The sequence below is a fragment of the Scyliorhinus canicula genome, chromosome 24 (assembly GCF_902713615.1).
Source record: "Scyliorhinus canicula chromosome 24, sScyCan1.1, whole genome shotgun sequence".
Lineage (NCBI taxonomy): Eukaryota > Metazoa > Chordata > Chondrichthyes > Carcharhiniformes > Scyliorhinidae > Scyliorhinus > Scyliorhinus canicula.
Window position 1 is genome coordinate 10,243,993 of NC_052169.1, and position 21,853 is coordinate 10,265,845.

Sequence of the window (21,853 nt, forward strand, 5' to 3'; positions counted from 1 at the left end):
ATTGCATTCCCGACAGAGATCAAGGAGGTTGGGTCAGCACGGAGTGCAGGTGTGGGTTTGGATGGAGACTGGGGGAGGGGGGAGAACGGCGAGCGGGGGAGGGTGAGGATGACGAGTGGAGGAGGGGGAAGACGGCGAGTGGGGTAGGGGGAAGACGGCGAGTGGGGTGGGGGAGGATGGAGAGTGGGGGGTCAGAATGGAGAGTGGGGGAGGGTCAGAATGGAGAGTGGGGGGGCGGTCAGCCTGGTGACTGGGAGGAGGGCCAGGATAGAGAGTGGGGGCGAGTGCTGATAAATTCAAACTTTAGTTCCAAACTTCAATGAAATAGAAGAACTGAATTTTTTTAGGATGAAAGGTTAGTTCATAAAAAAGAAGTATATTAGTGTGAAGAATATTTTGTTGTAATGTGTCTAAGGTGTCTTCTATTAAAATTAATGCATATAGCTAAAGGCATCATCATAGCCATACCTGTCAGCACGGGAAAGGGGTGGTGTAGTGGTATTTAGACTATATTATCACTGGCCTAGTAATCTAAACACCCAAGATAATTCACTGGGGACTTGGGTTCGAATCCCAACACGGCAGATGGTAGAATTTGAATTCAATGAAACATTTGGAATTAAAAGTCTAATGATGACCATGAAACCATTGTTGATTAACGTAAAAAAAAAACCAATCTGGTTCACTAATGTCCTTTAGGGAAGGAAATCTGCCGCCCTTACCTGGTCTGACCTACATGTGATTCCAGACCCACAGCAATGCGGTTGGCTCTTAAATTGCCACTCAGTCCGTGGGAAATTAGGGATGGGCAACATATGTTGGGTTTGCCTGAAACAGCCATGTAAAAATCAAGAAGAAAAAAAATATTGGTCAGTAAAATGCAGGATCTTTCTTAAAGGTGTCCAAAGCTGTTTGTCCTTTCAATAATCCATGGCCATTAAATACTCGTGAGACCATAGTGTCACTGGGCTTGGGCCAAAGCATTCACTCTATTAGCATTCTATGACTCTAGGATCAGGAATAAATGGACTTCTGTTAATGTTAAAAGAAGGAATCTATAAGGTATCTAAAAAACGATCATGACCAATCTGGCCACGTTACATCAATACGAATAACTCAATTAAAATAGTCAATTGATAGACTTTCGCCGGACAATCAGGCTGTTTTCTAATAACTCTATTAGTCTATGAATATCCATGAACTGCTTGTGATCCAGCAAGCTTTAATAAAGTCAATTTTGTTGGATGAGGTGTCCGGAATGTTCAATAACATCTCAAATTCACTTTTAAGTGCACCAGGTCAATAATGTAACTCACACAGCTTCAAGACCTTGCTGCAGTGAGAAATATAAGCCATGGGTTAGGAGCAGGGGTAGGCCAGAAGGCCCTTCGAGCCCTGCTCCACCATCCAGAAGGTTCATGGCTGACCTTCTCCCTCAATTCTCTTTCTCTGCACTCTCTCCATCTCCCGTAGCGTCCAAAGCTGTCAGTAATATTAACAGAGGAATGACTTCCTCTGACCTTCTGTCGGTCAATTTAGTGGGATGAACTAATTGACAACTAGGCCGGAGATTCTCCGGCTGTTCGCTGGCGGCGGGATTCCCTGGTCCCCACCGACAGCGCACCCCCTGCCCGCGATTTCCCGGCGGTGTGCGGTGGCTTCAACGGGAAATCGGTCGGAGCAGAGGGACCCGCCACCAGCGGACGTGGCGCCATCACCCGCCCTCCGAGGAAACGCGCGGCTGGGAGGCCAGAGAATCCCGTCACTAGATTCTAATTGCAGACAGAGGAATGTCACGAGAGTGCCCCAACTTCTGAGCTTTAGTTTCCAGGGTGTTCCAATCCTGGAACTGCTCGAACCCTTTTTGTGGACTTGGTACTTGCAATGTTTCTCGGTGCAGGCTCAGGAAAGTCTGGGCTTTTTAATGCAGCGGCAAGCATCTGAACAAGCACTCAAATCACCATGGCACCGTAGGCTGGTAAATGGGATCAGTTTGGATTGTGGTGGCATGGTAGCTCAGTGGTTAGCACTGTTGCTTCACAGCGCCAGGGACCCGGGTCCGATTCCCGGCTTGGGTTACCGTCTGTGCGAAGTCTGTGTGAGTTTCCTCCGGGCGCTCCGGTTTCCTCCCACAAGTCCCGAAAGACGTGCTTGTTCGGTGAATTGGACATTCTGAATTCTCCCTCAGTGTACCCGAACAGGCGCCGGAATGTGGCGACTCGGGGCTTTTCACAGTAGCTTCATTGCAGTGACAATGTGAGCCTACTTGTGACAATAATAAATATTATTATTATTATTCACGGTCGGCATGGACGCGGTGGGCTCAAGGGTCAGGTTCTGTGCTGTATGACTCTACATGATAGACTGAGTCATTTTTCAAATAACTCTTCCAAGGATGAAGTCAGATTCATACAGGGCAGCACAAAAAACCGCCAAGGTCTGCAGAATTGCCAAGTGAATTCCCCCCGCCCCGCCAAAGTTCTTTGCGAGCATCCAAGTTAGGATTGTTCCTTGCCTATTTTTAAAAGGTGGAAAGGCATTCATAAAAGGATCTGGGGCGGGATACTCCCCTACCCGGCTGGGCGGGGGGTCCCGGCGGGATGGAGTGGCGTGAACCACTCCGGCGTCGGGCCGCCCCAAAGGTGCGGATTTCTCCGCACCTTTAGGGGCCAAGCCCTAACCTTGAGGGGCTAGGCCCGCGCCGGAGTGGTTGGCGCCACGCCAGCCGGGGCCGAAAGGACTTCGCCAGCCGGCGGAAGTCAGCGCATGCGCCGGAGCGTCAGCGGCTGCTGACGTCATCCCTGCGCATGCGCAGGGGAGGGGGTCACTTCCGCGTCTGCCATCGTGAAGACTATGGCGAACGTGGAAGGGAAAGAGTGCCCCCACGGCACAGGCCCGCCCGCCAATCGGTGGGCCCCGATCGCGGGCCAGGCCACCATGGGGGCACACCCCTAGGCCAGATCGCCCACGCCCCCTCCAGGACCCCGGAGCCCGCCCGCGCCGCCTGGTCCCGCCTGTAGGGTAGGTGCTTTGATTCACGCCGGCGGGACCGGCATGACAGTGGCAGGACTTCGACCCATTGCGGGCCGGGGAATCGCCTGCCGACAGGCGCGGCGCGATTCCCGCCCCCGCCGAATCTCTGGTGTCGGAGATTTCGGGAGACGGCGGGGTCGGGATTCACGCCGGCCTCCGGCGATTCTCCGACCCTGCGGGGGTCGGAGAATCCCACCCCAGAAGTCCATTGCTCAAATTTCAATTCGAGTGGCATTGCTTTCTAGTGTGATGGTTGGGGGCACATCTATACTTAATAGTCGAAGTTGCAGAGTGTTCAGTGTGTATCTGCCCTCTTTTACAGTCGGATTGGAAAGGATGTGTCCATGTATCTCTTGTGTGAAGGTGCAAATCCAGAGTAGTTTCCTTCACTGCCCCTGGTGAAGAGATCAATGACCAAGGGGCATAGATTTAAGGTAAGGGGCAGAAGGCTTCCTGGAGGGGAGAGGGGAGGGGATGAGAGGAAAAACATTTTTACCCAGAGGCTGGTGGGACTCTGGAACTAACTGTGGTGGAGCATAGACCCTCATATCATTTAGGAAGGAAAAGGGTAGTGGTTAGCACTGCTGCCTCACAGCGTCGAGGACCCGGGTTCGCACCCAGCCCCAGGTCACTGTCTGTGTGGAGTTTGTACATTCTCCCCGTGTCTGCATGGGTCTCACCCCCACAACCCAGAAAGATGTGCAGGATAGGTGGACTGGCCACGCTAAATTGCCCCCTAATTGAAAAACAAATTGGGTACTCTAAATTTATTTTTAAAATATATATTTTAGGAAGTATTTAGATGTGCACTTGCAACCCCAAGGCATACAAGGCTATGGGCCAAGTGTTGGAGAATGGGATTACAATAGTTAGGTGGTTGTTTTTGTCCGGAGCAGACCCGATGGGCCGAAGGGCCTTTCTGTGCAGATTGACTCTACGACTGCCAGGCCTGAGCTGTGTTCAATGTTCAATGTTGCCTAATAAGAAATTTGCTCTTTCCCCCATTCACTCAATGCAATAGGGGTATTTTATACTCCAATAGCGGTGTTTTAGACTCCAATTTGACTGTTCCAAGCATGGGATCCCGTCAAATTTTCCCAGCATTTATTACACAAGCTAACATTTGACCCTGCCTTTCATTTCCATATTACAGCAAAGCCCCGGGGTGGGGTTGGAGGTTTTGGGGGACTGGGTGAGGTGGGGAATGTATGTTTAAGATGCAGTGTCCTTTGTAAAGTAAGACTGGATAAGGGCTTAATCTAATTTCAGCAGAATAGAGCATTAGAGAGGACATTGATTTAATAGGAATAATGTTTGTCAAACTTATTTTCTTGGGAAGAAAAGAGCGATGAATCATCTTTGCTGTGTGGGTGTCAATCGCAAATACCACGATCTCGAAATGTTACATCACTGTGTTGTGACTATTGTTACGACACCTTAGGCGAGTGCACGGTCAGTTCCAGCCCCACAGACCCCAGAGTCCCAACATAAGTTAGTTAACCAATAACTCGTGCTTTCCTGAGATCCTGCTTTCCTGTTAACCCCTGACTGCTCCAATGAGTTACAGACACCAAATTTATAAGTAAAACATTAGCAAACCATTTATTCATAACAAGAGTAAAGTTGAAAATACAAAGGAAATAATTGGCGCTGTTGTCTCCGAATCCCCAAACCCCGTCCCACCCTCCACTCAGACACACACGAAATGAACACACGGTGAAGAGATAGGATACGGGTTAGAATAATGGAGAGGGAAGGAAAAGGTTTCAGATGAAACTTCATTGCTGCAGTTGTGGCCTCTGTAGACGCTGGTCTTCTCTGAATGCAACCCTCTGGAAATTTGGTTCATATAAGAGATTCAGGTTGGTGTAATTCTGATCTCCGACCACCAGATGGAGCTCACACAGGAGATTCAGGTCAGTGAAATTCTGACCTCCAACCACCAGATGGAGCCCCAGTCATCCTGAGATATTACTGGAGCTCTAAATCTGAGAATTTCACAGTGTCGTCTGTTTGTCTGATCTCTATAAAGAGTGTTTCCAGATTGGGTTCTTCACAGCCATTCAGATAGTGGATTAAAGAATCACAGACCTGTTTGAGAAACTGCTTGCAATTTTCATTCCAGAAGTTTCCCTTCACAGTGCTGACTGCTGCCTTTCCTTTAATGAGGAATACCTTCACAGGTCTAACTAGGAGTTTTAAAATAGTGCCTGGCAGTGAAAGAGAGGGAGCAGAGAGAGATTGTCTTCCAGCGGCTTCCAGGCTGAACCCTTCTCAGATTTGAGAACAAAATGTAGCTCTCCAGATGACCCGCCTTTCTTCCGGAAGATTCTGAATGGCTCCACCAATCGCAAGCAACAACAGGAGATAGTTCAGCATTTCAGATTCACCGATTGGCTGCAGCACCAAGTCTATCACACTGACGTCATGGGCTCTGTCACAGAACCTAAAAGGGAAGTCCTGGGTAAGTCCATTAGACTAGGGGTGTTTCAGGTCTGCCTAAAGTCTGTAGTTTAAGCAGAAATCTCAGTGTTGTAGCAGCTAGCAGGAAGACTGTAGATCAAAGGCAGCCAGCAGGGCAGGGGTTAAGAAGGAAACACAGAACAGAAAATGGGTTGACACCAGTATCCGAAAACTATATGGAAGTTGAATACTCGTGTATGTGGTGCCTTCTAAAACAAGAGGCGCTTTCATTGAGGTAATTAGATCCCTGGAAACCTTTTTAAAAAAAAAACCAAGGTTGCTTCATTATGTAACAAGAGGTGAGCCAGTAACTGCGAGGCAGAAATACCATTGTGAAAATAGAATAGGGTTTAGAGTATATGAACCTTTGCAACCATAGAATGTTGTTGCAGCATCACTAGATTTTACTAATTTGAAAATTAGTACTTTAGCAGATTTTGACAAAAGGTGCAATTATTTGAATCAAAGATCCATTCAGTAAGATTCTTGATTGAAATTGGGCTCCTCATAAGCTTCAGTCCTGAAGGTTCATTTTCTCTGAATCTTTTTGTGGCACTTAAATGGGCTCCACATTTGTAAATCTTGCATGGGGCCCATGTTGCCGCTTCACAAACCTTACTTTCCACAACACTGTTCGTTCACAATTTTCTGTTAAGATTTACCACTCATTTTGTCACGTGGCTACAGGTTCAGGCCACTCTGTGACGCAGTAGAGCAGGTATCTCGCCCCATTTAGACATTGAGCAACGAGCTCAGAGCAGTGGCAGAGTGCTCGGAGGTAGCAGGTCAACTGTCTTCCAGGCTGTTAATGCTGGCCGAGGAAAAAGTAACGGCTTGCATTTACATTGCATCTTTCAAGACCCAAGAATGTCCCAAATGGTTTACAGCTAATAAAGCACTTTCATAGAACCATAGAATCCCTACAGTGCAGAAGGAGGCCATTCGGCCCATCGAGTCTGCACAAAACCTCCAAAAGAGCTCTGTACCTAGGCCCACTCCCCCATCACATCCCCTCAACCCCATAACCCCCGTACCCCACTGTCAAGTGAGTGTCCCTTTAAGAAAGGCTTGTGTCTGATCACGTGGCTTCAGTGATGTCATTTTTGTGGGTGGAGCCGAGCTGTGGCTCTGAGAGATTTACTTTCCCTTTGAATTTTGGACTGGTTTGAACTGCACAGGATGAAAGAAGTGTCTTTCTCTATCTTCCTTTTAAAAGCTGTTCCAGACTGCTTGGTAACTTAAAAGAGATAATTGCTTTCTGCAAGGTATTCAAATCTGCTGTTTGAAAAGAGTATCAGTAACAACAGTCTTATTCAAGTGAGAATGCCGTGTGCTGGGCCATGCCTTTTAAAAGCGGGTTCTGGTTTTACTTGGATTTTGTTATTGAATTGGAACAGTTAAGGGGGAATTCATTCAGCTTTGTACATAGATTACTGTACCTGTGTGGGGTCTTTATGTTTGTAATTGATAACAATTCTTGCTGTGTGTGTTTATACAAATGTTAACTAAATTCTTAGAATAAAGCTTGTTTTTCTGATTAAAAGCGCCAGAAGAAGTCTGTTGAATCACACCTGAAGGGGAGGCTCTTGTGCTCATCCTAGCCCAATTCAACATAAAGGTTGTAGTTCAGGTGGACTCCTTAATACACTTTGGAGTTTTTAAATCCTGGCCCATAACACCACCTAGCCCACACATCTTCAGAGTTTAAGGCGAATTTTATCATGGCCAATCCACCTAACCCGCACACCTTTGGACTGTTGGAGAAAACCGGAGCACCCAGAGGAAACCCACACAGACACGGGGAGAATGTGCAGACTCCACACAGTCAATCGAACCCGGGACCCTGGCGCTCTAAGACAGCAGTGGTAACGACTGTTCCACCGTGCCAACACTTTATTTGATAACAATAATATTTATCAGTGTCACAAGTCGGCTTTCATGAACACTGCAATGAAGTTACTGTGAAAATCCCCCAGTCGCCACATTCCGGCGTCTGTTCGGGGACACAGAGGCAGAAGTCAGAATGTCCAATTCACCGAACAAGCACGTCTTTCGGGGCTTGTGGGAGGAAACCGGAGCACCCGGAGGAAACCCACGCAGGCACAGGGAGAACGTGCAGACTCCGCTCAGATGGTGACCCAAGCGGGAATTGAACCCGGGACCCTGGCGCTGTGAAACAATAGTGCTAGCCACTGTCCTACCGTGCCGCTCCTGGAGTGTTGAAAAGTAGGACGTGTAGCAACCAATCTGTGCACATCGAGGTCATACAAACAGCAATTAGGTGATAACCCAATAATTTGTTTTTAAATGATATCGGTTAAGGATTGAATAAAAGCTGGGTCATGGAGAGAATAGTGTCATGGTACCTATGACATCCAGCTGAGAGAGGGGATGGAGACTCTGTTTTATGTCTCATCTTAGATTCACCACCATTGACAATACAGCACTGGAGTCTCACTCCAGAGACTTCATTGCAGTGTTAATATAAGCCTACTTGTGACACTAATAAAGATTATATTATGTTATGATTACACTGGTTGCGTTTTTCTAGCATGTTTGGTTCTTGTTTCCGATTCCAGCATCTGCAGAATTTTGCTAGTTTTTGCACATTACATCAAAGCTGCTCTAGGTGTGGTGTCACTATTGCCCAGTACTGTGTTCGTAAAATGCCCCTACTTTTATACTTCATCGTCTTTCTAAAAATTGGAGTGGGCACATAGTAGCATAGTGGTTAGCACTGTGGCTTCACAGCACCAGGGTCCTAGGTTCGATTCCCCGCTTGGGTCACTGTCTGTGCGGAGTCTGCACGCTCTCTCCGTGCCTGCGTGGGTTCCCTCCAGGTGCTCCGGTTTCCTCCCACAGTCCAAAGACGTGCAGGTTAGGTGGACTGGCCATGCTAAATTGCCCTTAGTGTCCAAAAAAGTTAGGAGGAGTTATTGGGTTAGGGTGATAGGGTGGAAGTGAGGGCTTAAGTGGGTCGGTGCAGACTTGATGGGCCGAATGGCCTCCTTCTGCACGATATGTTCTATGACTGGCAGTTACCAAATGAGTGAAGATAAAATTAGTTTTTTTTATTGGTTGCAAGTTTGCCTTCCTGTCACTTTTACCCTTGTATGTATTGACTTCGAATGAGAGACAGGTCTACAACCTGCATATTTATATCATTCATTATATATTAGTCACTCAGTGCTCAAGGACGCCATTTACATTCGGATTTCCAATTCCAATTCTCCAGATGTTGCACTTTACAACATCATCTGTGCAAATTTGATAATGTTCTAAGCCCCTTTTAACCGCGCCAGCCTCCTGAATCATAAATATCTTGAATATGCACTTTGGCAGGACCGGTCTCAAAGTGCTCGGCTGACTGTCATTATAGAGAACACTTCAGTGCTAACTTTAGGGCATCGCATTCAGCCAAACCATAGAGGGGGATTTTAAGAGCTTTAAGTTTAATGGGCTTGCATTGATTTGAATCAAATACCTAAAATAAAGCTGCCTCCCAACGCTAATTGAAATAGCTCTGTGTGAGTGCCTGCTGAACAGCGACACGAGGTTCTCATCCTTATTTGCATTGTTTGTTATGCACCGGTGCTATATTGCACTTATTCAACAGATATTTAATTAGCTAAAATCGATGTAACAACCCAGCAAAACACTGGTAAAATTGACAGCAGGGACATCCTATGTGAAGAGCGGAAGCGATTACTCGTTTTTTATATCATAGAATTTACAGTGCAGAAGGAGGCCATTCGGCCCATCGAGCCTGTACCGGCTCTTGGAAAGAGGATCCCCTACCCAAGCCCACACGTCCACCCTATCCCCATAACCCAGTAACCCCATCCAACACAAAGGGCACTTTTGGACACTAAGGGCAATTTAGCATGGCCAATCCACCTAACCTGCACATCTTTGGATTGGGCTTGATGGTGCGATACGGGTGAGATACGGATACCAGGCAGTGTCGAATCTGGTTTACAAAGACAGCAATCAGGGAAGACTGAACAGACTGGAAGAGAGGCTGAGAGATGATCTGATAGCGGGCTTTTGTATTGTGAAGGGGTTCAACAGGACAGGGGTAGAGAAGAGGTTTCCAATGAGACCAAATATATGGACCACGGATATAAGATGGTCACTAATAAATTCAAACTGGAATTCCGGAGAAACCTCTTCACCCAGAGAATGGTTAGAACGTGGAGCTTGTTGGTTTCGAGGTAAGTAGCAGAGACGTGCTTAAGAGGAAATTAAATAAACATTTGAGAAGGAAAAGGAGTAGTTATTTTGGATAAATTCGGGGAGTAAGGATGCTTGCACAGAGCATAAATGCTGTCATGGATCCGTTTGTGTGCTGTACTCATTTGTAGCTAACGTGGACGGCACAGTGGTACAGTGGTTAGCACTGCTGCCTCACAGCGCCAGGGACCTGGGTTCGATTCCGGCCTCGGGTGACCGTCTGTGCGGAGTCTGCACGTTCTCCCCGTGTCTGCGTGGGTTTCCTCCGGGCGCTCCGCTTTCCTCCCACGGTCCAAAGATGTGCAGGTTGGGTGAATTGGCCGCGCTAATTCGCCCCTCAGTGTCGGTTAGATTAGGGGATTATTGGGATGGGGTAGGGAAGCGTGCTTCGGCGGAGTGCTCATTCAGTGAGGGGGGGGGGGTCAGTGCAGACCCGATGGGTCGAATGGCCTTCTTCCGCCCCGCAGGGATTCTATGACTCCCAGCCGTTCCATTTCAGGTTTTGCAAGTTGCTCTTCACAGCACAGCTACACTTGAAATGAAGCTGGGCGGGGGGGGGGGGGGGGGGGGGGGGGGGGGGGTGCTTTGTACTCCTGGCCAACACGCTTGGGAAGGCTGCCCCGTGCGTCAGGATGTGCAAACAGCACCAGGCTGACTGAGATGGCAGAACCGGAGGCCGAGATCACTTTGCCCTCAATTAGAAGGAGCCTTGCGAGTTCCGTGCCCTCTCCCAATAAGTTCAGCCATTGATTCACTTCAACGCCACAAGCGACCTAGAGGAACAGCAACGTTACACTTGCCCAGCGACAGCCAGATCCCTCATTTGCAGGCATAAAAAAATCATTTCATGCATTCGATCTTAGTCAGTCTGTCAATTAGACAGCTGTCAGTTAATGCTAATTGGTTCCAAAAAAACTTCAAGAACTATTGACAAGCGTCACCCGTCCCTTTCAAGTGATAGTAAATGAATTGGCTGGTGCCTATTGATCCCCAATATGCAGTTTACACTTGAAATCCGTCCACTGTTCCTTATAGACCTGTCCTTCTTAATTAAAAACTATAGATGTTTCAGCCGGTTGGACGGAATTTAAATCGAAGATTTTTTTTCCCTATTCTCCCTTTCTACACATGGAAAGCGAATATTAATAAGCTTTAAAGCTGACAGTTGAATCTCTAGTCCAATAATCACCAATAGGAAGCAATGACTGCCGACTATTTCTCTTTGGACAATTTTTAATGCTTTTCAGCCCCTTCAAGTCCGTGGCCATCTGCATCAATGTGGCTCTCTGCAATTTAAAGTGGCAGCCTGTGCAGATGCAAACGGTGGATCAATTGCACAAAGCTGGCTGACCCTGATAACAGTCACATCGACGACGCTGATTTCATTGGGAGCCAGAAGTTTACTTTGCAGAAATACGGACCTCGGCTCACCTTGTTGCTGAAACAAAGTTGCTAAAAGCTAGTTCCTTGTCGCCAGTAAAGCTTGCCACAAATTCTCACATATTTTCTATGGCGCGGAAGGGGAGTTCGATTGGCCCACCTTGTCTTGCACTGGCTCCCCGAATGACAATTCACTTTGTGCTAATCCCCCCCCCCCCCTTCTCCCCGTAATGCTGCACGTTCCTCCTCTTCAAATCATAGAATCATAGAATTTACAGTGCAGAAGGAGGCCATTTAGCCCATTGAGTCTGCACCGGCTCTTGGAAAGAGCACCTTACTTAAGCCCCGCCTCCACCCTATCCCAGTAACCCAAGCGAACGTTTTTGGACACTAAGGGCAATTTATCATGGCCACACCACCTAACCTGCACATCTTTGGACTGTAGGAGGAAACCGGAGCACCCGGAGGAAACCAATGCAGACACGGGGAGAACGTGCAGACTCCGCACAGTGACCCAAGCTGCGAATCGAACGTGGGACCCTGGAGCTGTGAAGCAACTGTGCTAAGCACTGTGCTACCGTGCTGCCCAGTCTCATTTCCCGTCTGAAAGCCTCGATTGGATCTTCCTCCATCCGCCACACTCTCGGGCGGTGCGTTTCAGATTCGAGTCACTCGCTGTGTGAAGATGCTTTTCTCTTGTCGTTTTGCTTCTTAAACCTGTGTGCCTCATATTCCCGATCCTTTCGCCGCTAGTGGGAACAGTTTCTCCCGCTCTACTCTGCCCGGACCTCTGGTGGTTTTGAGAACCTCTATCAACTCTCCACACAGCCTTCTTGTCTCCAAGGAAAACAGTCCGACAATCAAGGGTGGCACAGTGGTTAGCACAGCGGCCTCACAGCGCCAAGGACCCGGGTTCGATTCTAAACAGTCCTATAATCAAAGGCGGCACGATGGCACAGTGGTTAGCACGGCAGCCTCACAGTGCCAAGGACCCGGGTTCAATCCGGTCTTGAGTCATTGTCTGTGCTGGTTTGCACGTTCTCCCCGTGTCTGCGTGGGTTTTCTCCGGATGCTCCGGTTGGCTCACATGATCCAAAGATGTGCAGGTTAGGTAGATTGGCCCTGCTAAATTGTCCCTTAGTGTCCAATGATTGGGTGGGGGAGTGAGCCATCAGAGAGTTGTTCCGGACATGATGGGCTGAATGGCCTCCTTCTGCACTGTAGTGATTCTATCTTCAATCTATCTTCGTGACAGAAGTTTCTCATCGCTGGAGCCATTCTTTCTTTATCTTTATTTTTTAAAAATAAATTTAGAGTGCCGAATTCATTTTTTTCAATTAAGGATCAATTTAGTGTGGCCAATCCACCTAGCCTACACATCTTTGGATTGTGAGGGCGAAACCCACGCAAACACGGGGAGAATGTGCAAACTCCACACGGACAGTGACCCATAGCCGGGATCGAACCTGGGACCTTGGCGCCGTGAGGCAGCAGGGCTAACCCACTGCTGGAACCATTCTTATGAACTTTGCCTTCAGTCTCGCTACTGCCGCAACATCCTTCTGAAAATATGGTGCCCAGAAGTGTTAGCCGTAGTCCGGCTGAGGCTGAATTTGTGTTTTATACAAGTTCAACATAATTTCTATGTCCCTACTAATAAAGCTCAGGATACCATATAATTTATTAACTGCTCTCTGAACCTGTCCTGCGACCTTTAATGGCATAAGAACAAAAACATAAGGTTCCACACTATCCTCCTCAGTTCACAATGCTTCCAAGTTTCATATTGAATGATCCATTAAATATATCCCTCAATTTTCCACTCTCTTTTTATTTGATATGGAGATGCCGGCGTGGGACTGGGGTGAGCACAGCAAGACGTCTTACAACACCAGGTTAAAGTCCAACAGGTTTGTTTCAAACATGAGCTTTCGGAGCGCAGCTGAGGAAGGAGCAGTGCTCCGAAAGCTAGTGTTTGAAACAAACCTGTTGGACTTTAACCTGGTGTTGTAAGACTTCTTACTTTCTTTTTATTTGGTCATGGGATATGGGCGTCGCTGGCTGGACCAGCATTTATTGCCCATAAGAGTCAACCACATTGCTGTGCATCTGGAGTGACGTGTAGGCCAGACCAGGTGAGGATGGCAGATTTCCTTCCCTGAAGGGTGTCAGTGAATTAGATGGGTTTTTCCAACAACATTTCTAGACTTTTTAATGCCAGATTTTTAGTATATTCAAATGTCCCTATTTCCCCTGTGGGATTCTGTTGGTGTAAACTTTCTACTTTGGTAACATACTTGGCTTTTTGAATTAATGCCAGCTTTTAAGTTGCCACAAATATCTGAGATGGTGACTCTTGTCATAATATACACACAAGTATATGATGGTGCACAGACAGGCATTGATTGACACACAGGATGACCAGTGAACACACAGAACACAGCAGCCAATCACCAGATAGGACACGGCCACTATAAAGCCAGAGGGCACTAGTTTTCCCGTTCTCTTGGGATGCAGCCTCTGAGACAGTCAGAGCCCGTGAGCAACAACTAGAACATCCACCATGTGGTAGTGAGATAGTCTGGTCAGGTTAACCTCAGGTCTCCAGTCAAGTCAGCATAGTGTCAACCCACAGTTAAAGTATGTATAATAGTTAAGAGTTCAATAAAATAGAGTTGCATTTCTCCAAATGTTGGAACCCTGTCTCTCTCACTACTGCAGTAAACGCAGCCCTCGCAGACCCAGCTTACCCAACACATCAACGCTAACAGATGTATCCTCCAAAGACAGTGGGCCAGTGATGACCGGTGCTCCACGGACTGCAGGAGCTGTTATTCTAAGCTGTCAAAAGAACTGCGAGAGGTCCCGGGTTCAAATCCAGGTCTAGCAACTCATGACCTTACGTAATCACGCACGCAACATATTGATTGGACAAATATAACAGACTGTGTAAAGAATTGATAACTGTACATGGAATGAACTGAGGTACTAAGAGAATTGATTTGCTGTATGTAAATGAGAATGCAAACTCAAATGCTTTTGAAAGAGTATATTAATCCAGTTTAAGCCGCAGCTCAGAGAGAAAGTGTGCCGGCAAGCCCGAGGGGTCGAGGACCTTTCTCCCGGGGCTCTGCAACAATAAATCGCTTCTTTTGCTCACGTTAACGTCTACTTGTGAATATTTTCACACAACAGATTCGAACCCGGGTCCCCAGAGCATGGCTCTGAGTCTCTGGATTACTAGTCCAGCGACAATTTCACAATGCCACTGCCACCCTGCTGATGGGCAGCGCTCATGTATCCTGGCCGAAAGGCTGTGAATTTAAGCTACAGCCCAGAGCTCCGAGCACACCGTTGAGATTGGGACTTCAGTCCAAAGTGGCATTGTTCCAATTAGGCTTAAAACCGCGTTGCCGCCATCCCTCTTGCTCAAATGGTAAAGTCCCCACAACAATATTCGGAGAGAAGAGGCGCCCCTCCAGAATGTCCTGACCAACATTTATCCCTCGTGTTTGTGGGCTACTTGCACACCTTGCCTGCTGGGTCGCCAACACTACAATAGCGACTACATTTTACAAAGTGCCTCCTTGTCCGTGAAGCCCCTTGGGACATTGTGAAAAGCTTTATAGTCAAATGCAAGTTCTTTCTTTTAATCACTGAAACTCTTACTTCTGTATTCAGCTCTTTGGCCGACTCTGTACCCACATCCTCTGGGTCAGGATGTTCCCCATTCTCTCAACCCTTCAGGCGGAATTCTCCGTTCCCATGCCAATGGGTTCACGCGGTGAATGGGGCAGCAATCCGCGAATTCGGTCCTGTGCTGGCGTGAATTTGCTGTGGGACCTTGTTGATGTTCACCATAGCGGAACGGGAACCTCGCTGGAGGCCGGTGCGAATCGGATTTGTATCCCGTAAATGGGTTCCAGGTGAAGGCCTGACCAGAATCTTCCACCACCCATGCCCAAGGGAAAACACACCTGTCCGGATCATGTCTGGAACAATGTGGCCCGCAGAAGTCGGGGCTTACCTGAGGAATGCCTGGGGCTGCCTCCGGGGTCCGGGGAGGAGGCCCTCAGCCACACTGGAACCTGGAACACCAAAGCGGTGGGCGGAAGGCCATCCCCCAGCCTCAGAGCATTCCTGGCGATCCATGATCCTTTTCAGAAGGTCTGCCTTCTTCCATCGGGAGGCCCATATCCCGTCTCCAACGGTGGGTCAGTGATGTTGGTTGCCTTTTAAATACGGCACCCAGATAGGAGGATGGGACCCGCGGCAACATGCCCACCCCGTCACAGAATACGGCGCATTTCCCGAGATGGATAGTTAATGATGTGGGGGTTGGAAGATATGGCTTGGTTTCCGGTGCCTCAGAAGTGGGAAACACTCCTCGTCCACGCCTTTGCCACGAGACTTAGTCCCAAACGGGAGAAATCCACTTCTAACGCATGAAGTCACAATGATCTGGATACATTTTTACACAGTGCTGTCAGTCGGTCTTGTGGCTTAGTTGGTTAAAGTGCCTGCCTAGTGCACAAGCGATTTCTGAGTTCAAATCTCAGCGGTGCCTAGGTCCATTGAGTCGACGCAGATGCTTAACCTATTTTTGCACAGTCCTTCAAATTAGAATATCAGAAAAGTCCAGAAACATCCACGAGACCCATTGAGTCACTTCCACTCTCCCGCTCTCCTATCAACAACAACTGGTATCTATATATTAACGTCGCGAAACAGCACAAAGGCTCCGCACAAGAGGATTATCAGGCCAAGCCACCAGAGGAGATACTGGGGCAGCTGACCAAAAGGTTGGACAAAGAGGCGAAAAGGAGGAAGACCTCAAAAGGGAGGGGTTTGCAGAATGTAAGGGGTGAGGCGACCATCAATTCATTCAGAGACACGAGTTGAAGTAAACTGTGGCTTTAATGGGCTTACAACTGAGCCTGCCTGCGACTATGCAGAACTGAGGGCGGACCCACAGGACCGCAGCACTTATACTTTGTGCTGGGGGAGGAGCCAAGGGCAGAGCCCTGTACATGCTCCTCATCTCCCCCTGTGGGCAGAGCCGCGCAACGGCTCACAGATGGAGACCACAGGGACACAGTAATGTACAGTGTGAATTTATAGTGGTTACACATTCACCACAAGGGGTAAGCGGCGAAAGGCACATCCAGCACTGGGCCTAAATTGGTGGAACCTCAGAGGCTTGTAGGGCCGGAAGAGGTTACAGAGGGTGGGAAGAGGGCAAGACCGAGGAGGGATTTAAAATTGGCGATGAGAATTTCAATAATAGCATCCAGCTCTAAAGCGACCAATTCCGATTCCACAGCCTGGCTAACTATGCCAAAAATATATATTCACTCCTTGAGTAAATAAATTCTTCCTGATATCTGTTCTGAAATTACTTCCACTAATTTCTTTTTATATCGTTTTGTCCTGTTTTTAGAATCCTTTGGAAGTAATAGATATAATTTGGTACATATTATCATTGCTACCCATGCGTGTTATAAACTTTGAAAGGTTTTCTTTCAAACAGGGCCATTATTTTAGCAGATCAAGGATAAACCCATCATAGATTCTCATTATAGACTATCTTTTTCAGCAGAGAGAAGCTCTATGCTCTGATACTAAACCCATTCTGATAATTGCAAACTGCAGCAACCATTATAATTTTTATCAATTAATAGAAAATTGGATCAAGGTTTCTGTGTCTTGTCCGGCAACCGCCAAATTCAATCATTATGACTTTGAAAAGCTAAGAATACTTTCTGAATACTCTAAAAACATCGAAATTCAATCCTTGCCTGGTAAGCAGATTGAAGACTGTCCCTCCAAAATAGATCCACATAATCCATAGAATTCCGACAGTGCAGAAGGAGGCCCATCGGCCCATCGAGTCTGTACTGACCCTTCGAAAGAGCACCTTATCTAAGCTCACTTCCCCCCCACAATCCCCTTAACCCTACCAAACCTACACATCCCTGGACACTGAAAGGGAAATTTTATTCTGGACAGTCCACCTAACCTGCACATCTTTGGACTGTGGGAGGAAACTGGAGCACCCGAAGGAAACCCGTGCAGACACGGGGAGAACGTGCAGACTCCACACAGACAGCCACCCGAGGTCGGAATCGAATCTGGGTCCCTGGTGCAGTGAGGCAGCAGTGCTGACCATGGTGTCCTCTCAAAACATGGAAACCCCCATTGATTCTGAAACAAAACGCGGGTGCCTAATCCTCAAAAAAACTTGCAAGTTATGACTGAAAGTGCAGATCAGATGTGAGAGGTTGTTCGTGTACAGGCAAGGGCATTGGTTCTCACTGTCTGGACATTACTAACACCAGCAAATTGTCCATATTCAGTTTTTTGCTTTATTGCGGCAGGTCTTGTAGTGCAGTGGGTAACATCCCTGCCTCTGAGCCCAGAAGCTCTGGTTTGAGTCACACCCCGATGGCCAAGGGGGTAGGTGCATTCTGTCATGTGAGAGTCCCTTTAAGAAATGGGCGTTTAAGAAATGTACCTTTAAGAAATTGGTGTATATCAGTGATGTCAGAGTGTGGGTGGAGCTGGGCTGTCTGTCAGCTTTTTACTTTTGTTTTAGGCTGTTTGCTGCAGGGTGTGTTTTAGTTTCGTTTTCAGAGCTGGATAGCTGCAGACACAGCCAGAAGGTGTATGAGTCTCTCTCTCTGTAACCAAAAGACCGCGAATCGATCCTTTGGTGATTTAAAACTAATAACTGCTCTCAGTCGTGACTTTAACCTGATGTGCTTCTGTTTAAAGGTTTTTCTTAAGTCTTATCAATGTTAAAAGGACAGCTTAAGGATTACTTAGTGTTGTATTCTTTGGGGGTTGTGTTTGAATTAATGGTTGCTAAGATGTTCACTGTATGTTTTAAAAAGGTTAACTTGATTTCATAGAAAAAAACATTGTTTTGCTTTAAAAAATACTTTTCCATTTCTGCTGTACCACACCTGTTAGAGTGGGCCGTGTGCTCCCCATACCACAATCTATTTAAAGTTGTGTGTCAGGTGAACTCCATGATACAATTTGGGGTTCTCTAAACCCTGGCCAATAGCAGATTGGGGGCTGGTCTGGGATAAAAGTCTATCTATTGCATTGGCTTAGTGAACTTAAAGACAGTGAGGCATGAGCATATTGTGTGGTTGCTTTTCAGGTGTGGTATTTTAGTTTAAGTAGGAAGTGTGTTGTGGACGATGGCTCTTTCAGAGGCTCTGAAGTTTTTGGGGGTGGAGACGGTCACACGCAGTACCTTACGGACAGAGACTAAAAGCAGACTTTTAGATTTGGCTAAAACATTGCAGTTAATATTACCTGACAATATGTTAAAAGATGAGGTATTTATGGCATTTAAAGTTGCCTGAGATACAGTCTGACTCATTAGAAATGGCAAAGATCCAGTTGCAGATTAAGCAACTTGAACATGAAAAAGAATTAAAGCAGCTTGAATATGCAATGAGAGAAAAAGAAAGAGAAAGGGAGATACAGATCGGGGATAGAGAAAAGGAGAGAGAAGAAAGAAACAAAGAAAGAATAGCCCTAGCAGAACAAAAGGATAGAGATAGAGAGGAAAGGGGAAAAGAGAGAGGGTTTGAACTTCAGAAAATGGCTATGAAACATAACAGTTAAAATTGTCAGAAGTAAAGGGAAATCTATTTAAATATGTCCAAGCATTGCAAAGGTTTGATGAGGAGGTAGAAGTCTTTTTCATTTCATTTGAGAAGATCGCTAAACAAATGAAATGGCCACAGGACATGTGGGTATTACTGATTCAAACAAAGCTGGTAGGTAGGGCTAGTGAAGTGTTTGCATCACTACAAGAGGAGGTATCTGGGACGTATGAGGAGGTAAAAAATCCATCTTAGGTGCATATGAACTAGTGCCTGAAGCCTACAGACAAAGGTTTAGAAGTTTAAGGAAAGAATTTGGTCAACCATACATGGAGTTTGAAAGGCTCAGAGTAATTTTGATAGGTGGATAAGGGCTTTGAAAATAGAGTCTGAAGCTCTTGGAGAAATTGTACTTTTGGAGGAGTTTAAAAATTAAATTCCTGATGTAGTGAGAACTCATGTGGAAGAACAGAGGGTTAAAACTGCGAGATTAGCAGCAGAAATGGCAGATGAATATGAATTGGTTCATAAATCTAAGCTTGGTTTCCGACGTCAGTTTCAGCCGGTGAGGGATAGAAACTGGGGACATGAGAAATACTCAAGTGGTAAAGGTAATTGTGATCTGATGGGAGATAATAAGGAGAGTGTACCTCAGATTAAAAAAGAAATCCAGGAGGGTGGACGAGACATGAAAAGTTTCAAATGTTTTAATTGTAATAAACTAGGCCATGTAAAGTTACAGTGTTGGTGGTTGAAAAAAAGCACTGGGAAGGCTGATATGGTAAAACAGGATAAGACAGTGGGGTTTGTTAGAGTGGTAAAGGAAAGCCCAAGGGAAGCGAAGGAGGTGCAAAAGATTGTACAGCCTGATCAAAAGGTGATTGATAAGAAGGTGCCCGATCTCTTGAAAGAATGTATTTGTGTGGGTAAAGTTCACTCATGTGTATCAGGAGCAGGTAAAGAAGTCCCAATTTTAAGAGATACGGGAGCTAGTCAATCTTTAATGGTAAGAGATGAGGAGTTATGTAGTTTGGGAAGAATGTTGCCAGAAAATGTGGTAATATGTGGAATTCAGGGTGAGAGGAGTAGTGTTCCATTACATAAGGTAAGGTTGGAAAGTCCAGTGATGAGTGGTGAAGTGATAGTAGAAGTAATAGAGAAACTATCTTGTCCAGGAATACAGTTTATCTTGGGTAATGATATAGCTGGATCGCAGGTGGGAGTAATGCCTACTGTGGTTGATAAGCCAGTGGAAAATCAGACGACTGAAGTGTTGAAGGCCGAATATACTGGGATTTTTCTGGATTGTGTAGTAACAAGGTTGCAAAGTCACAGGTTAAGACAAGAGGAGAAATCAAAGAGTGAAGATAAAGTTGAAGTGCAATTATCAGAAACGATTTTTGATCAGATGGTTGAAAAAGAACAAGAACAGGTGGAGGATGAGGCGGATATTTTTAGTTCAGGAAAATTGACGGTTACAACAAAAAGATAGAGAAAGAAACCGGATGTATCAGAAAGCATACACGGAAGAGGAATCTTAGTGTATACCAGACTGTTATTGCCATAAAATAAACAAATTCAATCTAGTCCAATCCTACAGAAGCTAAAGAAATTTGGCGTGTCTGCATCGACTCTCACAAACTTCTACAGATGTGCGATAAAGAGCATCCTATCCGGCTGCATCACTGCCTGGTGTGGCAACTGCTCAGTCCAAGATCGCAAGAAACTACAGAGTGTGGTGAACTCAGCCCAACGCATCGCACAAGCTTGCCACCCTCACATTGATTCTGTCTACACCTCCCGCTGCCTCAGGAAGGCAAACAGCATTATCAGAGACACCTCCCACCCAGGCATTGCCTTCTTCTATCAGGCAGAAGGTACAGAAGTCTGAAGACTCGCACATCCAAACATAGGAACAGCTTCTTCCCACAGCTACCAGACTCCTCAACGACTCCCCCTTGGACTGATCTGTTCCCTGTAAGAACACTATTCACAATGCACTGTGCTGCTCTTGCTCATGTTTTTGCTTTGTTTGGCCCCTTGTTCCACACTGTAACCAATCACCGTTTGTCGATGTACCATTTGGCAATGTTATCTGTTGATTATTCTTTTGTCCACTATGTACATACTGTGTACGTTCCCTCGGCCGCAGAAAAATACTTTTCACTGTACTTCGGTACATGTGACAATAAATCAATTCAAATCAAATCTGTTATAACAACAAACAAATGAAATAAAATGAAATTTGATTCAATTGTGTAATCCCTTATTAAAACAAGCAAAGGAATTCATAGCCCACTTCAAAGAGTCCCATAGCCACTTGGAGCAGTCAATTAAACTGTGAAATGGTGGGCACCCTACTCTGATGACGGATGGTGGTGAAATCAGTCATGCAGCACTAATCCAGTAATGGTAACCTTTGTGCTTATGGTAACAGAGACCGAAATAACAAGTAATCATTTTATTTTACCACCAAAGTTTTCTTTCCCAAAGAGTTACAGGGCGGGAATTTTAAATGCCTTGGCAGCTCCCTTTGACAGTTCACCTCGACACCTTTGACGATAATTTTTAATCATCTCAATGCGCTTCATAGTTCCAATGACTGTATGCACCACTTACACATATTTATGCTTATATTTAGCCATCCCAAAGGACACCCTACGTTTCCCAATGGGTAAAGGGTCACACCTGCTTCTCACCATGTCTAATTTGCATACATTGTGTTCCAGACACCTCTCACACCAAAATCACACATAATTTCTATGCACAGGCTGCCTCTGCAAAATGCACAAGGGCACACACAAACCCCACCCGGACTCATTCCAACCCCACAAAAATGGTAGGTGCTGTTGTAGCCATCTCAGATGGCCAACTGCAAAGGACCTTGGGAATTATGGCCAACCAAGGACTCAGACACACTCAGAGCTTGTGTGTGTATTTGCAACCCAGATAGCTAGACGCGATCGAAACCCCCCGCTCGTTTGCATTCTAATGGCCCATTTCCCCAGAACAAGAGGACTGTACTCAGGTAACCGATACAGATGCAGACTAACCAGTGCCACTCCCTTTGCTAAGAAAGCCCAAACAGCCAAGGACAATGACCGCTCAGGACACGCCCAGCC